The sequence below is a fragment of the Petromyzon marinus genome, chromosome 40, assembly GCF_048934315.1.
Source record: "Petromyzon marinus isolate PM22_M1 ecotype Great Lakes invasive population chromosome 40, UKy_Petmar_22M1.pri1.0, whole genome shotgun sequence".
NCBI lineage: Eukaryota > Metazoa > Chordata > Hyperoartia > Petromyzontiformes > Petromyzontidae > Petromyzon > Petromyzon marinus.
The window spans coordinates 8,561,706-8,581,134 of record NC_133706.1 but is presented as its reverse complement, the minus strand read 5'-3'; positions in this window follow the sequence as shown (position 1 = coordinate 8,581,134).

The window sequence follows — 19,429 nt, the reverse complement described above, 5'->3', positions numbered from 1 at the left end:
GACATCGCAGCCGACAACACTCCACTACCGCTCCTGACTCGGCTATCTGTGGCTTGACCACCTCAATGTGAAAATCGATTTCGTTGCTCTGCGTCGACATCAGCAGGAGAAGGCAGCGTCAGACAGAGAGGATCAGAGACGCCTTGGTGCACGGTAGCCAGGGGTCACGAGTGGGTGCAGAGACGCGGCTCCGCGCCCCACAGAGGGCGCGTCAATGAATCGCGGAACATATTATTACAAGATAAAAAGTTACATAATAGTAACAATGATTGGCGGCCCTTTGTCAATCCATCGCAGGATCGCGAGTAAATTGTGGCTTAGGGAGGCCTTCATCCAGCAGTGGATTGACCACGGCCGATGTTGAACAACGACATTTGCATAACATTTTTATGGATCACTTTCTGATTAAACTTGAAAGCGTTAATGCATTAGTCCGGTCCGTCTGTGACCTGACGTGACAACACCTCTCCACGATCCGATATGAACCAGCTGTCGGTGTGAAGTTGTGTCGATCTGAACGTCACCTGAACTCAGTCGCCAATCTCCCCACACTGCCGCTTCCATCACACTCGAGCAGCGTTCTTCATGGCAAGGCCACCGTGGGCCACTGACGGTCCCTGGTGGCCTTTAGTGCGGCCCCTGACGTGCAGGCAGCCGACAATACACAACAGATGTGAAAACACCCCCACATCATCATCATCATCGTGCTGCTGTCAAACCCAGCAATGGTTTTAAATGTGTGACAGCCCTCGCACTGACGATGTCTTATCGGCGAAAGTGCCCCTCGGCCGTCTGAAAATTAGTGAAGAACACTGCCCTATAAGGTCTGTTGAAAAAACGCAGAACAAATATACGTAACGTTGCTTTAATGTGGCCATGGTTGTGGTTATAATAGGGTCATGGTTGTGGTTTTCATGTGGTGATTGTGGGTATATTGTACTTTGTAATGTGGTCATGGATGTCATTATGATGTTGGTATGGTTGTATTACGGCTGTTATTATAGTGTGGTTATAACGTGGTTGTTATGGTTAAAATGTGGTGGTTGTGGTCATAATGTGGTTGTAGTTGTCATTATATTGGTCGAGTTATTCAGTATAGCAGCTTCAATTGTGGTTGTAAAATAGTTCTACGGCTGTTGCTAATATTTATTGTACACGTAGTGCTGATGATGTTAACATTTACATTCTTGTTGCTATGTCATGTCGATTGGGATATATTTTTGTTGATGTTTGTTGATATGAACAATACTCTTAATTGTTGCGGACGTTGATATGTCATTGTTTTTTTATGCAATTGTTGGTAATGCGTCAAAATTGTCGTTGGTGTTGTTGATACAATTATTGATGTTGATTGAAAGTAAGGCCACTGAGTGTCATCCGGAAATAAAAAGTAAGATATCAATTTGTTCAATCATTTATTTAACTTCATTTTGAAATATTCTGTCACGTAGAGTTTAGGTTAAACTCATGAAAAAATGACGTTATTATTATTATTATTCACAAACGACAACTCAATCAAGAAGCAAGCTTTAAATCGGTGGTATTTGTCTAAAAATATGCATGCTCACGCGAGTAAGAAGTGCAAGAGATTAAATTACATGAGCAATTTGAAACATCTACAGAGACGACCAAAGGAAAATAAGTAAGACATAAAGGGAGAGGAAAATTGCAAGCGTCAGCAAATAAAAAAAAATCAGAAGAAAAAGAACAGGAACCAAGAAGCACACACAGCATGTGTAGATTCCTGGAGATGGAGGTGAACCCAGGTCTCCCATCATACCGAACCGTCTTCCGCATGTGTAGATTCCTGGAGATGGAGGTGAACCCAGATCTCCCATCATACCGAACCGTCTTCAGTATCCATAGATTCCTGGAGATGGAGGTGAACCCAGGTCTCCCATCATACCGAACCTTCTTCTGCATCTGTAGATTCCTGGAGATGGAGGTGAACCCAGGTCTCCCATCATACCGAACCGTCTTCAGCATCTGTAGATTCCTGGAGATGGACGTGAACCCAGGTCTCCCATCATACAGAATCGTCTTCAGCATCTGTAGATTCCTGGAGATGGAGGTGAACCCAGGTCTCCCATCCTACCGAACCGTCTTCCGCATCTGTAGATTCCTGGAGATGGAGGTGAACCCAGGTCTCCCATCATACAGAACCGTCTTCAGCATCTGTAGATTCCTGGAGATGGAGGTGAACCCAGGTCTCCCATCCTACCGAACCGTCTTCCGCATCTGTAGATTCCTGGAGATGGAGGTGAACCCAGGTCTCCCATCCTACCGAACCGTCTTCCGCATCTGTAGATTCCTGGAGATGGAGGTGAACCCAGGTCTCCCATCATACCGAACCGTCTTCCGCATGTGCAGATTCATGGAGATGGAGGTGAACCCAGGTCTCCCATCCTGCTGAACCGTCCTCCGCACTTGCTGATTCCTGCAGATGGAGGTGAACCCAGGTCTCCGTTCCTATCGAGGCATCCTCCACACGTGCAGGTTCCTGAAGATGGAGGTGAACCCAGGTATCCCATCATACCGAACCATCTTCCGCATGTGCTGATTCATGGAGATGGAGGTGAACCCAGGTCTCCGTTCCTATCGAGGCATCCTCCGCATGTGCAGATCCCTGCAGATGGACGCTGACCTCCACTCCTGCTGACCTCTGTGTAACCTCGATTCCCTAATTCAACCCTCCAATCCAACCCCGGTTCACGACCTGCGCTGGCTGCCCGCACCTCCCCGATCACGCACAATCGCACACAATCACACACACAATCATAGAATCACACACACAATCGCACACAATCACGCACACAATCACACACGATCACACAAAAAAGAAAGACAAAGATCCCCCGTATAGCCCTAACAGACTGGTGGGGCAAGTGCTATTAGCGAGCATCTATAAAGACCGGCACGACGCACGAGGGGGTGGGTGGCCAGCACCACACCCGACCGCCTTTGTCTCCCCAGTGGCGATGTTTACACACCGCACCAGGTACGCATTTGAGGCTAAAGTCGACCTCGGGGAGGCCCGGCATCGGTTTAGATAATCGTCACCAATGTTGACCGTGAGCGGAAATCGAACTCGGGTCGCCGGGTTCGCAGCGTAGCGCTAACCACTGAGCCACCGCTCCCTACGCAATCACACAATCACCATGCCCTTGCAGAGCAGTGCAACCGTTTCGATGGGGATAGCACGGTTTAAATTTCTGTTTTCATTTTTCAGTCAGTTGTATTCTCCCCTGCGGATGACGTCTTGTTTGTACGGTCGTTTGCTCCATTAGCCTGGCATGTTATTTGCGTGATCATCAATTCTCACACACGTACGGTTCGATGTTTGCATCTTGAGAATTAGAATGTAATTAGTTGATGTCTAATTTTACGTTCCAGTAGGAATATAACACAAAATAACCCAACAGCGTCGTTGTGGAGAACGCGACTAACACGATACAAACATTGACAATGTTCCTCCTACCTGCAATTGAATCTTCAAATATTCACTTATTTATTTGCATATATAGGAGATTATTGAACGCATGGCAATTATTTATAGGTGTTTTATGATCCTTTAATATCACCGAGGCTGCTGTTAAGGGTGTGTGTTAGATTACATTTGTATTATGCATGTTATCTTCCTGGAGGTGTGTTTTGATTAGGATGACCAAATACTATAATTGAACCTTATGGCGGTTCTCCGGGGTACCATAGAACCCCGGTTCTCGCACAATGTCCGTAACGTAGTCATTTTTAGTCTGTTGATGGTCGGCGATGCGGCAATCGACTCATCTCGACGAGCTGCTCACGATGCACCACTATGGTGCATACGAGCATTCAGGATTTCGGCGCAATCGTCCTCGCTGTGTTTCGACATCGCAGAGTGGCACTGATTTCAGATTGATTGGTACCCCAGGCACGGAGTTCAAGTAACACACCTGGAAAAAAAAGTGTCCCAGAAATAAAATATTTAATTGCCTCGGTCATTTTTTTTATTATTTGGTACCTCGGGGTACCGCCATAAGGATCAATTGTTATATTGCAGAATCATGAGAAGTGTCAGTGGCTTGTGGATGCCTTTATCCAGCAGTGGATTGAACGTGAACAATGATGATGACGACTATGATGACCAGATAATCACAAATATTGGCCATTTCCACTGCGGGGTCGAAATTAATGGATATTTCATTTTACACCGCATGTGTTTGTGCCAATCTTCCTCCAGTTGTATCCTTACTGCAGAATGTCCCAGCCTTCTCTGGTCTTAACTCACATAAACACACATATATAAACAAATAACTCTCCATAATTTATGTCGAGGAGCATACATTCTGTACGAACGTTGAGAATTACGGCAAGAGAAGGCGGCTCGCTGGATCGGGTGTCAATCCGCCGAGCTGGCACTGAAATCCCTGGTTCGAGTCCAGGCAGCTGTCGGTGATTGAACCGTGGGCGTGATGATCTCAGACCCCCATCGGCAGTGGCTACACAGAAACCGCGTCGCTTTAAATTAGCTTCTCGCGCTTAATTTTTCGGTATGTTTCCCGCGATGCAGTGAACATTGCTCTTCCGTCCGTAGAAGTGCACAACATGGCAGAATTCTAAATTTGAAGCTTTCGTGACTGCAAGGATCCATACTCTTTGGTTCTATTCGGTAAAGTCACGTAGGTAAAAAATAAAATAACAAAAATCACGACGTTTCGGCCACAACACAAGCAGCCTTCATCAGGTGAAGGCAAGGCAACTTAATCCCTCTCACACAGCTTCAAAGCCGTGGTCTGAGCTTGGCTCTGTTTCACTCAAGCGCAGTCTTCGAGACAGTCTGGTCCCTTCACCTGATGAAGGCTGCTTGTGTTGTGGCCGAAACGTCGTAATTTTTGTTGTTTTGTTTTTTACCTACGTGACTTTACCGAATAGAACCACCAGAACAAGGCAGAAGCGTTGCGACATCTCTCTTCGGCGTAGTACGGAGTTAGACTGATGGCCTTAATCTAAGTTGTCTTGTGGTTGTTGTTGTTGTTGTTGTTTGACTTGCATCCCACTGGGATTTTTTGCACACAGCGTTGGTGTACGGTGCCTTTTTCAGGAATATTTTAACTGTTTTTTTTCCATGGATTTTCTGTTTGCACAGTCACATAGTCACTTTGAGATGTTTTTCCTTGTTCGTGTTTTTGTTTTATTGTTTGTTGTGGTTGCACACGATTCAAGAGCCGAATGGCTCACAGGGCTATACCAAAATAAACTGAAACTGAACTGAACTCCGCAAGATATCCGAATGGATCTCGCGACGCCGATATAGCAATCGGGATATAAACATTTGGGAGGAAGGGGGTGGGTGGGGGGAACAAAAGAAGCGAACGTTCGAGAAATTGCCGCGCCGCGGAGTCAAAATATTAATGGGGGAAAGAAATTGAACATTTGTCACGCAAGTAAGGGGCGCTTATGTAACGCGCGACGGTGAGTGTCCCTTTCTGCAGCACTTGGAAGACTTTTGCGCGACTCAAGCCCAGCTGAACTCACGTCGCCTTCCCTTTTAACGCTCATCAGCGAGTCGCGGCCACCTCGGCAAGAGCCGAGCAGCTACATCATGGGACCTGCTTTGCCAGTACCAAAATACGAGAATAGGTTTTCCCCTTTTTTTTGGCAACAAACACAGGTGTTATGATGTTAAAACACCAAACTGAAACCTTTTACAAGGAATCATGTCTGCATTAACCACAATACTTGTGGTCAGAATGCAAACAAAAAACGTACTTTGATAGCATATGCATTGTCCTTGAAACTGATTGGTCCACACCAGAGACAGCTTTCTTTTGAGCCTCGTCTCAAAACGGTGTTAGACCAGAGGACGCCAAAAAACCCCCGCCAAAAAAACTCACGACGTTCCGTGCGCGAGGGAGCGGTGGTGCGGTGGTTAGCACACTGCGTTTTCGGAACCCTGGCCACGTGGGTTCGATTCCCGTCCACGGCTAAAATTCCATCGTGCGCCATTCCAAACATTCCAGCCACCATATCGGTGCTCGCTAACATCACTTGCCCCAACAGTCTATGTAGACTATACGGTGGGGGGGGGGGGGGAGAGACACGTGTTTGTGTGTGCTCGCTAACAACACTCGCTGTGTCTTGATTTTGTCGCTCGTTTATACTCAAAAAGTATCTCGATGGCCTCTTTAGTGCGCGGGGGCGAGCTTTTGCTAAACAAAAAAGATAAATTTAACGAATGAGTGAACTTACCACATGTGATATCTTTTTTGCTACTTTCTTGTCTGCGTGCTCACTCACAGCAACTTACCCGAACCATCCACAGCGCTATACGGGGGACCTTTGTCTTTGTGAGAGGGTGCGCGACTGGGTAGGTGTGGGCGGATGGGGTTGGCTCATGGGGAGCTATGCCACAGATCAGTAGAATTGTAAACCACAGCAGAGCCCGCAAGACCTGGCCGAGTGCTGCTGCCCTACCGGATCGAGTGTCGTCCACACGACACCTGTTCGGATAAAAATACTGCGGCCCTGACGGACAGAGGCAGCGGGGATTCGAGGGGCGACGGCGGCGGTGGGGTGAAGGGGGGGGGGACTTGGAGTGGTGGGGGGGATGGCACGGTGGTGTGGTGGGGCATGGTGAGGGGGGGGGCACGGTGGGGGGCATTGTGAGGGGGGGGCACGGTAGGGGGCATGGTGGGGGGGGGGGGCGATGGTGCGGGTGCTGTTGAGCTCGGGGCTTGCGAGCTGGCAGTGAGTCTCGCATAGACACACACAGACACACATAGACACACACAGATACACACAGACACACAGACACACACAGACACACAGACACACACAGACACACAGAAACATAGACACACACAGACACACATAGACACACAGACACATAGACACACACAGACACACATAGACACACAGACACACACAGACACACAGACACATAAACACACACAGACACACACAGACACATAGACACACACAGACACACACATAGACACATAGACACACACAGACACATAGACACACACAGACACATAGACACACACAGACACACACAGACACACATAGACACATAGACACACACAGACACACATAGACACACACAGATACACACAGACACATAGACACACACAGACACATAGACACACAGACACACACAGATACACACAGACACATAGACACACACAGACACACACAGACACACATAGACACACACAGACACACATAGACACATAGACACACAGACACACATAGACACATAGACACACACAGACACATAGACACACACAGACACACAGACACATAGACACACACAGACACACATAGACACACACGGACCCATAGACACACACAGACACACACAGACACACAGACACATAGACACACGCAGACACATAGACACACACAGACACATAGACACACACAGACACACACAGACACATAGACACACACAGACACACACAGACACACATAGACACACACAGACACATAGACACACACAGACACACAGACACATAGACACACACAGACACACATAGACACACACAGACACACATAGACACATTGACACACACAGACACACAGACACACACAGACACATAGACACACACAGACACACACAGACACATAGACACACACAGACACACATAGACACACACAGACACATAGACACACACAGACACACAGACACATAGACACACGCAGACACATAGACACACACAGACACATAGACACACACAGACACATAGAAACATACAGACACACACAGACACACACAGACACATAGACACACACAGACACACATAGACACACACAGACACACATAGACACACATAGACACACACAGACACACAGACACATAGACACACTCAGACACACACAGACACATAGACACACACAGACACACATAGACACACACAGACACACACAGACACACACAGACACATAGACACACAGACACACACAGACACATAGACACACACAGACACATAGACACACACAGACACACACAGACACACAGACACACAGACACACACACACAGACACACATAGACACACACAGACACACAGACACACATAGACACACACAGACACACATAGACACACACAGACACACATAGACACACACAGACACACATAGACACACACAGACACACACAGACACACATAGACACACACAGACACACACAGACACACATAGACACACACAGACACACACAGACACATAGACACACAGACACACACAGACACATAGACACACACAGACACACATAGACACACACAGACACACATAGACACACACAGACACACATAGACACACACAGACACACAGACACACACAGACACACACAGACACACATAGACACACACAGACACACATAGACACACACAGACACACATAGACACACACAGACACACATAGACACACATAGACACACACAGACACACATAGACACACACAGACACACATAGACACACACAGACACGCATAGACACACACAGACACACACAGACACACATAGACACACACAGACACACACAGACACACATAGACACACACAGACACACACAGACACATAGACACACAGACACACACAGACACATAGACACACACAGACACACATAGACACACACAGACACAGATAGACACACACAGACACACATAGACACACACAGACACACACAGACACAGACACATAGACACACACAGACACACACAGACACATAGACACACACAGACACACATAGACACACACAGACACACATAGACACACACAGACACACATAGACACACACAGACACACAGACACACAGACACACATAGACACACACAGACACACACAGACACATAGACACACATAGACACACACAGACACACATAGACACACACAGACACACATAGACACACACAGACACACACAGACACACACACGTACGTTGCGTGACGTGCGTGTGTGTGTCTGTGCGTCATCGCCACTAGGGAGACAAAGGCGGCCTGGCTTGGTGCTGGTCACTCACCCTCGAGCGTGCCTTTCCGGCCTTCATAGGTCCTCGCAAACAGAACTTGCCCCGACAGCCTGTGAAGGCTTTACGGGGTACTTGTGTCTGTGTGTATGCACGGGGAGCGGTGGTGCAGCGGTTAGCGCTGCGCTGCGCAACGAACCCGGCCACACGCGAGTTCGATTCCCGCTCACGGCCAACACCCAGTGACGGTTATCTGAATCCGTTCGAGGCCTCCCCTAGGTCGACTCAGCCTCAAATGAGTACCTGGGTGCCGTGTGAAAACATCGCCACCGGGGAGACAAAGGGGGCCGGGGGCCTGGTGCTGGCCACCCACCCACCCCCTCGTGCATCATTCCGGCCTTCGCAGGTGCTCGCCAACAGCACTTGCCCCAACAGTTTGTTAAGGCTATACGTGGGGGATCTTTGTCTTTGTGTGCGTCGATTTGCTCGACGAGTTGAGGAAGTTGGCTCGGCATGGGATGTCGGGGACATTGCAAGGGGCTTGGCGTCTCACATCCTCAGCCCGCCGCTGGCCAAATAATTGATGGGGGCATAGTTGTGGGGCTTTTTTTGTATCTAAGAGACTCATGCCGGTGGCATCATTGTTGTTCGCGAGCGTGGGCACTCGAGATTTGTGGCGTGGCCCAGATGCGATTGTTTCATGGGGTTAGCGTGGTTTATGTGGGTACGCCACGGTGACTAGGAGATGTTAACTACCTCGCCTGGTATACAGACGGTCGTGGGTTCGATCCCGACCCTGACGCCTGCTGTATATTTTGAGCTTGTGTGTCTCTCTCTCATCATCACCACCACGGTGGCTAGGAGATGTTAACTACCTCGCCTGGTATACAGGAGGTCGTGGGTTCGATCCCGACCCTGATGCCTGCTGTATATTTTGAGCTTGTGTGTCTCTCTCTCATCATCACCACCACGGTGGCTAGGAGATGTTAACTACCTCGCCTGGTATACAGGAGGTCGTGGGTTCGATCCCGACCCTGATGCTTGCTGTATATTTTGAGCTTGTGTGTCTCTCTCTCATCATCACCACCACGGTGGCTAGGAGATGTTAACTACCTCGCCTGGTATACAGGAGGTCGTGGGTTCGATCCCGACCCTGATGCCTGCTGTATATTTTGAGCTTGTGTGTCTCTCTCTCATCATCACCACCACGGTGGCTAGGAGATGTTAACTACCTCGCCTGGTATACAGGAGGTCGTGGATTCGATCCCGACCCTGATGCCTGCTGTATATTTTGAGCTTGTGTGTCTCTCTCATCATCACCAACACGGTGGCTAGGAGATGTTAACTTCCTCGCGTGGTATACAGGAGGGCGTGGGTTCGATCCCGACCATGATGCCTGCTGTATATTTTGAGCTTGTGTGTCTCCCTCTCCCCCGTCGTCGCGTGAATTTTTCTCCGGGTCTTCCGATTTTTCCCTAAACATTTAACATCAACATCACGCATCTAGAGTATTTGGCTGCGATACATTTCCACTCGATAAGCCACTTCGTTAAGCTATCGTGTGTGGCCAGGTCGCTTCTAAAAAAAGAGTTACATAGCTCAGTGGACCTTAACTGTAAAAATAAAAATAGTTGTAGTAGTTGTAAATAGTTTACAATTGAAAGTGGAAGTGCTGTGCAACCAGAATGAGTTTCCACACTGTGGACAGTGGCGTTCCTGCAAATGATCAATCAACATCACGCGTCAGTGACGGTACGTACTCACAATGTCACGGTTCTACGTGTCGCTAAATTCTGCTATTAATCGTAGGCCTTTTTTTTTCCAAGCGTGCTGTCTGAAAAAGGATGTGATATTCCCCGCTACATCACTTGTAAGATTATTAAGACCTCTGCATTGTTGGCGATGTCATAAACTCGAGGCCAACATTTGAGAAATTTCCGGCCATTGAATTCATTGACACCGAAACATATTGCAGCCATTATGCAAATTCGGTGTTCAGGTATTCCTCGAAAAATAGTTTATGAATATACACGGTCTCTCAAGTACCTAAATAAATAATTATCGTGCGCCAGTGAACGAGTCAAATGTATTAACAATGCATGCGTTAGAACAATGGTTCTTAACCTTTACTGGACCTTTTGCAACCCCTTGGGTTCTCAATCGTAAAATGTTTTTATAATGTTAATAAATACATGGAGGGCTTGATGAACCAAAGTAGTTGTACTTCAGAATCAGAATCAGAAAGGGTTTTATTCGCCATGAAAGTTCACACAGACACGGAATTTACTTTGGCAGGATGGTGCATACATTCAACATATAGAAATCTAAAATCTTAAATAAGTGGTAAACAAGTCTTACTATAATAAGGGTTCAAAGTCTAACAAACACCAAGGGGCTAAAGTATATAAAATTGAATAAATATCGAATATAAAATAGCTATAAGATACAATCTTAAAATAAATAAATAAAATGACATAAGTTCATATTGGCAAGGTGTCATTTTGTAGATAAAATGTTAAAGTTAGTGTAAGTCCTTGGCCTTGTTTAAGAGGCCAGCAGCGGTTGGGAAGAAACTGTTTTTGTGGCGTGAGGTTTTGGTCCTGATGGACCGCAGCCTTCTGCCGGAGGGGAGTAGCTGGAACAGAGAGTGTCCAGGGTGGGAGGAATCGGCCACAATCTTCATTGCTCACCTCATGGTCCTCATGGTGTGCAGGTCCTCGAGGGTTGGTAGATTGCAGGCAATCACCTTCTCAGCAGTGTGGATGATACGCTGCAGTCTGCTCTTGTCCTTGGCAGTGGCAGCAGCGTATCAGACGGTTATGGAGGAGGTGAGGATGGATTCAATGATTGCTGTGTAGAATTGCACCATCATTGTCTTTGGCAGGTTGGATTTCTTCAGCTGCCGTAGGAAGTACATCCTCTGTTTTGCTCTCTTGGTGAGGGAGCTGATGTTCAGTTACCACTTGAGGTCCCGGGAGAGAATAGTGCCCAGGAAGTGGAAGGACTCTACAATTTTGACTGGGGAGTCGCACAGGGTGATCGGGGTGAGTGGGGCTGTATTCTTCCTGAAGTCCACAACCATCTCTACTGTCCTCTTTGGTTCTTTCGGTAAAGTCACGTAGAATGAGAATAAAATAATCAAAAAATAATAAAAATTCTCACGACGTTTCGGCCACAACACAAGTGGCCTTCTTCCTGTTGGGACGACAGAGTTGGTAGATTGCCTGCAATCTACCAACCCTCGAGGACCTGCACACCACGAGGACCATGAGGCGAGCGATGAAGATTGTGGCCGATTCCTCCCACCCTGGACACTCTCTCTTTCAGCTACTCCCCTCCGGCAGAAGGCTGCGGTCCATCAGGACCAAAACCTCATGCCACAAAAACAGTTTCTTCCCATCCGCTGAAGCTCTGTCGTCCCAACAGGTCTGTCCCTTTCACCTGAAGAAGGCCACTTGTGTTGTGGCCGAAACGTCGTGGGAATTTTTTATTATTATTTTATTCTCATTCTACGTGACTTTACCGAAAGAACCAAAGAGGATGAATCCTTGCAGTCTCGAAAGCTTTAAATCGAAACATGTCTACTGTCTTTAGAGCATTTAGCTCAAAGTTGTTCTGGCTACACCAGGTCACCAAGTTGTCAGCTTCCCACCTATAGTCAGGCTCATCCCCACCAGAGATCAGCCCAATGAGGGTGGTGTCGTCCGCAAACTTCAAGAGTTTGACGAAGAGATGACTGGAGGTGCAGCTGTTGGTATATAGGGAGAAGAGCAGTGGGGAAAGGACGCAGCCCTGAGGAGTTCCGGTGCTGATGGACCTGGAGTCAGAGACTTGTGTTCCCAGCTTAACGCACTGCTTCCTGTCAGACAGGAAGTCTGTGATCCACCTGCGGGTGGAGTCGGGCACGTTCAGCTGGAAGAGCTTGTCCTGAAGCAGGGCAGGGATGATGGTGTTGAAGGTAGAGCTGAAGTCCACAAACAGGATCCTGGCGTAGGATGCTGGGGAGTCCAGATGCTGTAGGGTGAAGTGGAGGGCCATGTTAACTGCGTCGTCCACAGACCTGTTGGCTCTGTAGGCAAACTGAAGGGGGTCCAGGAGAGGGTTTGTGATGGCTTTGAGGTGTGCCAGGACCAGGCGCTCAAAAGACTTCATTACCACAGATATAAAGGCGACCGGTCTATAATCATTTAGTCCTGTTGGCCTTAGCTTTTTGGGCACAGGGATGATGTTGAAGGACTTGAGACAGGCTGGTACATGGCATGTCTCCAGGGAGGTGTTAAAGATGTTGGTGAACACCGGAGACAGCTGGTCAGCGTAGTGCCTGAGGGTGGCTGGAGAGACAGAGTCCGGCCCTGCTGCTTTGCGTGGATTCTGCCTCTTGAAAAGTCTATTAACTTCTCCCTCCTGAAAGGAGAGAGTCGTCTCTGTAGTATGGGTGAGGGATGGGGCCTTTTGGGTGGGAAGGGGTAGTACAGGACAGTCCAATTGTCTTTCAAATCTGCAGTAGAACTCGTTCAGGTCGTTGGCTAGGCGGGAGTCGTTAGTGGTGTGGGGGGCTCTGGGTTTGTAGTTGGTGATCTGCCTGAGCCCTCTCCAGACAGAAGCAGAGTCGTTAGCAGAGAACTGGTGTTTTAGTCTCTCTGAGTACAGTCGTTTAGCCTCTCACCGCCTTGCTAAACCTGTTCTTCGACTCCTTGAATCTGTCTCTATCCCCACTCCTATACGCTTCCTCTTTCTCCAATCTCAACCTTCTGAGCTTTGCTGAGAACCAGGGCTTGTTGTTGTTGAAGTTCACCCTGGTACGTGTTGGGATACAGCAGTCCTCACAGAAGCTGATGTAGGACGTCACAGCCTCTGTGAGTTCATCCAGACTATTGGTAGCAGTCGTGAACATATCCCAGTCAGTACAGTCCAAGCACGCCTGCAAATCTTCCACAGCCTCACTGGTCCACTGTTTAGATGTCCTCACAGCAGGTTTACAGAGTTTTAGTTTCTGCCTGTATGCAGGAATTAGGTGGACCATGGCATGGTCAGAGTGTCCCAGTGCTGCTCGGGGGACGGCGTGGTAGGCTTTACTGACTGTAGTGTAGCAGTGATCCAGAGTGTTCCCTTCTCTGGTTGGGCATTTAATGAGTTGTATGTATTTGGGGAGTTCGTGGCTGAGATTACCTTTGTTAAAGTCACCAAGTACGATAACCAACGAATCTGGATTTGCTCGCTCCACACACAGAATCTGGTCGGCGAGCATGTGTTGGGCCTCTTTAACCTGAGGACACGGCGGCAAATAAACTCCGACCAAAATGAGCGACGCCCGTGCTAAATGATTTACTTTATAAAATGATCTGGCCACGTCCCGCACCCCCAGGGGGTGCGTGCACCCCATGTTAAGAAGAACCACTGGTTTAGAACTTAATTCTCGGCAGACTCTACGACTTCCATAACAAAGACAGAGATCACCCGTATAGCCTTAATATACCTTTTGGGGCAAGTGCTATTAGTGAGCGCCTACGATGGCCGAGTATGGCACTCGAAGGAGTGCGGTGGCCAGCACCACAAGCGGCCACATTTTTATCCCCAGTTGCGATTTTACACACCGCACCAGGTGCTCATGCGAGGCTGATGAGGCTGAGTCGACCTTTGGGAGGTCCAGGACTTGTTCACATATTCGTCGCTGGTGTTGGCCGTCCGTCAGCGGGAATCGAACTCGGGTGGCCAGGATTTCGTAGCGCAGCGCGACCGCTAACCGCGACAACTGCCGCTTCCGAAACGACTTCCATAACACACGCACGCAAACACCTCATAGCTGCTGCTGCTCCACGCCTTCACAATTTTTTCACATCCCATCTCACATCTCCCAACAAAACTGGTTCACAGCAACCTTCTCCCATCGCCACCACCCACTCACTCACTCTCTCGCTCGCTCACCCCACCCCATCGCGCTCCATCCCCACTCCCTCCTCGCAACCCCCTCACGCCCACTCTTAGCACCCTTATCTCTCCACCCACCAACCGGGCCAGGATCTGAGAGAGAGGGGGAGAGAGAGAGAGAGGGAGATAGTAAGAGAGGGTTCGCTCGTGAAGCCAGCTGGTCTGGCTTGGATTCTGCTCTGGCGTGGAGCGGCGGTGACACAAGGTGAACGCAGCACACAGAAGCTACCTCGGCTCGGCGGATTTGCCCTCCTTGTGTCCGGCGTCAGGGCTGGAGAGGGAGGGGAGGCTGCGACTGATTAAAGTGTGGGAGGAGGAGGGAGGAGCGGCAAAATCGGAGTGGGGGGGGACCGTGAACTTGAGCTTGCGGCACACGGGAGGGGAGGTGAGTCGAGTGCGAGCGGAGAGTGTGAGCACGCACACAAGACACACAGGCACACGCACAAATACCCCCGTATAGCTTTAACAGGCTGTTGGGGTAAGTGCTGTTAGCGAGCACCTATGAAGGTTGGCACGGCACACGAGGGGGTGGGTGGCCAGCACCACGCCCAGCCGCCTTTGTTTCCCGAGTGGCGATGTTTTTTTTTTTACACATCGCACTAGGTATTTAATTGGTTGAGTCGACCTAGGGGAGGCCCAGGACCGGTTCAGATAATCGTAACTGGTATTGGCCGTGAGCGTGAATCAAACTCGGGTCGCCGGGTTCGTAGCGCAGCGCGCTAACCGCTGCACCACCGCTCCCCGCACACACACACACACCGTAATACACACACACACGACGAACACGTGCAGCCTCCACTGGCTGTCGTGCACGCGCGCAGTGTCGGATCGAATGTGGATTGACGGGCACGATTTTCGTTTCTCTATCAAGCTGTGGGGTTCAATGGCTCCTTGACTGGTAGTCTCTCGCGTCTTATCTGTGTTACACGCACACGTGCTACGGATGTCAAAACTGTGTTGCGTTCTCTTTTTTTTGTCGGACGGTTCTGAATCATCTGCCCGGGAGATGTTTAGTTTTCAGTTGGGTCTGTAGCGGCTTTTGGCTGCGAGCCATCGAACAAAGTTGGTCACTGCATCGCGCGCTGTCAGATGCGCTTCTGAGGCCGTCTGGAACGCTCTTTCTATCCGATATTAGGAAGCGACTGGAGCTATTCACTTTAAAGTCTAGATTGAAAACTCGTTTCTCTAGAACTGCTTTTTGTGTTTAGTTTCTTGTCCTTCCCCCGTACCTCCGATTAGCACGGTTGGCTACGTACGGTGCAAACTAAGTTCAACATACATACACAACATGTAACAGTGAGTTCCGTGACCCGCACGGGCATTTTATTTCAATCGCATGCCATCGTCTCTCACTCTCGTCCTTAACGTCGATGGTGGACCTTCAGCACTCCTATGACGGCAGCAAGTGTGTCCGTCAAAAACAAATGCGTGTGTTGGGGCTGGCCCGAAATCATCTCGCGGGTCAGTAGCTGTGAAAAGTATTCTACGGGTAATGTCGAAATAGCAAATCTGAATCCTGACCAAAAATTGTCGGAATTTTGACAAATATTGCGAATTTAATTGCATCAGAATGTATGGAGAGAGAAAAAGCCCCCCCCCTCCAAGTGGTCTGTTAGCCTCCCCGTGTGACATTGCTGTGATACAATCGCAGCCGTTAAACTTCAGTGCACAGAGGCACTGAAGTTTAACAATGCTGGCGAGTAAGCGTGCGCGTAACCATTTGTCACGGTACGCGCGTGGGGTAGCGTGGTGGCTGTTGTCGGTGGCTATCGCGCTAGGCCACCTGAATTCAATTCCCGGATAACATCAGTGGTCGGTGGGATCTGCACCCTCCCCACCCCCCTCTCTCACCCCCCCACCCAGACCCCACGTTTCATCAGCCTTCACCGACCAGCGTGGTGAAGTATGGCCAGACAGTCCCCCCATCACGTGACCGGCATAGAATGCGGAGGCTTTCACCCAGCAGTAGATTGACAAAGGGGCTGTAGAGCTTATTGTCCCCTACACGTGTACGTTACATGTTTTGGTCGGTATTAACTTTCACACGGGACATTCTTATCACACGGCAGTGGATAAATTCTCAACGCAACGGCACCTCAACACTCTCTCACCTGTGTCACCGTACAGTCAGTCACGTTTTTAGAACTAGACTTGTGTTTTATTATTATTAAATTTTTTACCAGGCAAGGCCCGCTGAGTTATGTAGCTCTGTTTCAGAGGCGACCTGGACACAAATGATAGCTCAACGAGGTGGCTTAATCCCGTGGGAAATCTGATACAATTTTAAAAGCATGTGGAAACGACAAACCGGAGGAAAAAAAATCCACGCGACCACGGGGAGAACATGCAAACTCCAAATATGGGTTCGATCCCGTCAGTATCGGGTATCGAACCCACGACCTACCTGTATGCCAGGCGAAGGTAGTTAACATTTCGCTATCGCGGTTGTGATCATCCAGAACAGAACCGTGACACGTGCAACGATCGACTCGCGGTCCGATTCACAGACACGAAGTTGGAGGGAGGAATTGTGACAGAGCAGCGATGTGCCACTCCCGAAGCTAGCACGTGGCTCATTAACCACCTCATTGTACAATTTGAGCTGTTGCTCTAGAGTCCACATCAACATCATCAGCAGCCGCCGCACGAAGATCAAAATAATATTATTAGTTTCAATTTATAATTTTTATTTTATTATTTTTGATATTATTTTCAATTTATGTAAAAAAATATTATTCTATTTTTTGGTATCGCCGTGACTTTACCGAAAGAACCAAGAATATGAATTCCTGCAGTCACGAAAGTTTTAAGTCAAAATTTAGCCAACAATCTGTAATTGACGCGTAGGCTTTCGCGCCATTATTATTCATGATATAGGTTTTTGGGTTAGATCGCGTTATTTATAAATGTGTCGTAACCCTCCACCACCCGACACGGCCAATCAGCAAAAAAAGTGTCACGTTGACAAAAGACAATTAGTTCACTACTTTAGCCCACCGGTGTGTTGAAGAGTGAATCCACAACATTTACAGTTTGAGTACGACGTTTCGCTGGTAATTACATCCAGCATCATCGGGCGAATTGCGAATTGCCCGATGATGCTGGATGTAATTACCAGCGAAACGTCGTACTCAAACTGTAAATGTTGTGGATTCACTCTTCAACACACCGGTGGGCTAAAGTAGTGTAGTAAACTAATTGTCTTTTGTCAACGTGACACTTTTTTTGCTGATTGGCCATGTCGGGTGGTGGAGGGTTACGACACATTTATAAATAGCGCGATTTAACCCAAAAACCTATATTATGAATCTGTAATTGACGAGAAAACGCCATCGTGACGGGGGGGGGGGGAACCTGCTGTCATCTCCAGTCAGATAAATATATTCCATAATTGATTCGCGCGGTTGTGCACACGCGTGATGTAAAGTTATTTGTCCTGTGGAATGTGTGGACAGGTATTGCTGTTTCTGTTTGGTTATTCCTCGTCAATGTCTAGACTCATCCTTCGCGTGACGCTCTTCGAATGCCGCGTGAGTCTGCGCTGATGGGATTTGCGAGGTGCTTTTAGCAATACATTTGGGCCAAACTGCCGCATGGCATCACCGTGCGCAACGTGTGTTTTGATTTTTCTTTTATGAATGTAGAGGTCTAATGTAATCGTTTACTTCTATATACACATTCGTGTGGACTCTCTGGCTAACGCCTGTTGAGGAATGTACATAGCGTATAAGCATGCGTATTTGCACGTGCATGTATGTGTGTAGCGGTAGTGTAACGGTAAGCGTGTCTGCGCTACGAACCCGGCGAACCGAGTTCGATTCCCACTCACGACCAATATCAGTGAATAATATCTGAACCGGTCTTGGGCCTCCACTAGGTCGACTCAACCTTAAATGGGTACCTGGTGCGGTATGTGGGCAAAGACGGCAGGGAGTGATGCTGGCTACTCACCCCTCGTGTGCTGTACCGGCCTTCATAGGTGCTCGCTAGCAGCACTTGCCCCAACAGTCCGTTATAGGCGATTTCTAGAATCTTTGTCTTTGGAGCGGTTGTGTAGCGATTAGTGCGCTGCGCACTAATTCCTGCTCACGGCCAACACTAGTGACGATTATCTATACCGGTCTTGGGTTTCCTTCCCTAGGTTCAGCCTCAATGAGTACTTGGTGCGGTGTGTAAACATCGCCAATGGACACCCACCCCCTCGTGTCCCGTGCCGGCCTTCAAAGGTGATCGCTAACGGCACTTGCCCCAACAGGTTGGTAAGGCTATACGGGGGAGCTTTGTCTTTTGTTGTGTCTCACTTGTGTTCAATGACGCTGTGCTATAAATCCGGCGACCCGAGTTCGAGAAGAGCGGCGAATATTTGATCTGGTCCTGAGCCTCCTCCCAACACGAGTATTTGGTGCCGTGCGTGAACTTCAGCGATGGGGAGACAAAGGTGGCAGGACGTGGTGCTGGCCACCCACTCCTCTCGTGTGCCGTGACGTATGGGACACAGGCCACCCTCCCTACGCATGTAGACATGCAGACCATTGGTACAAAGCGAGCGTGAGTG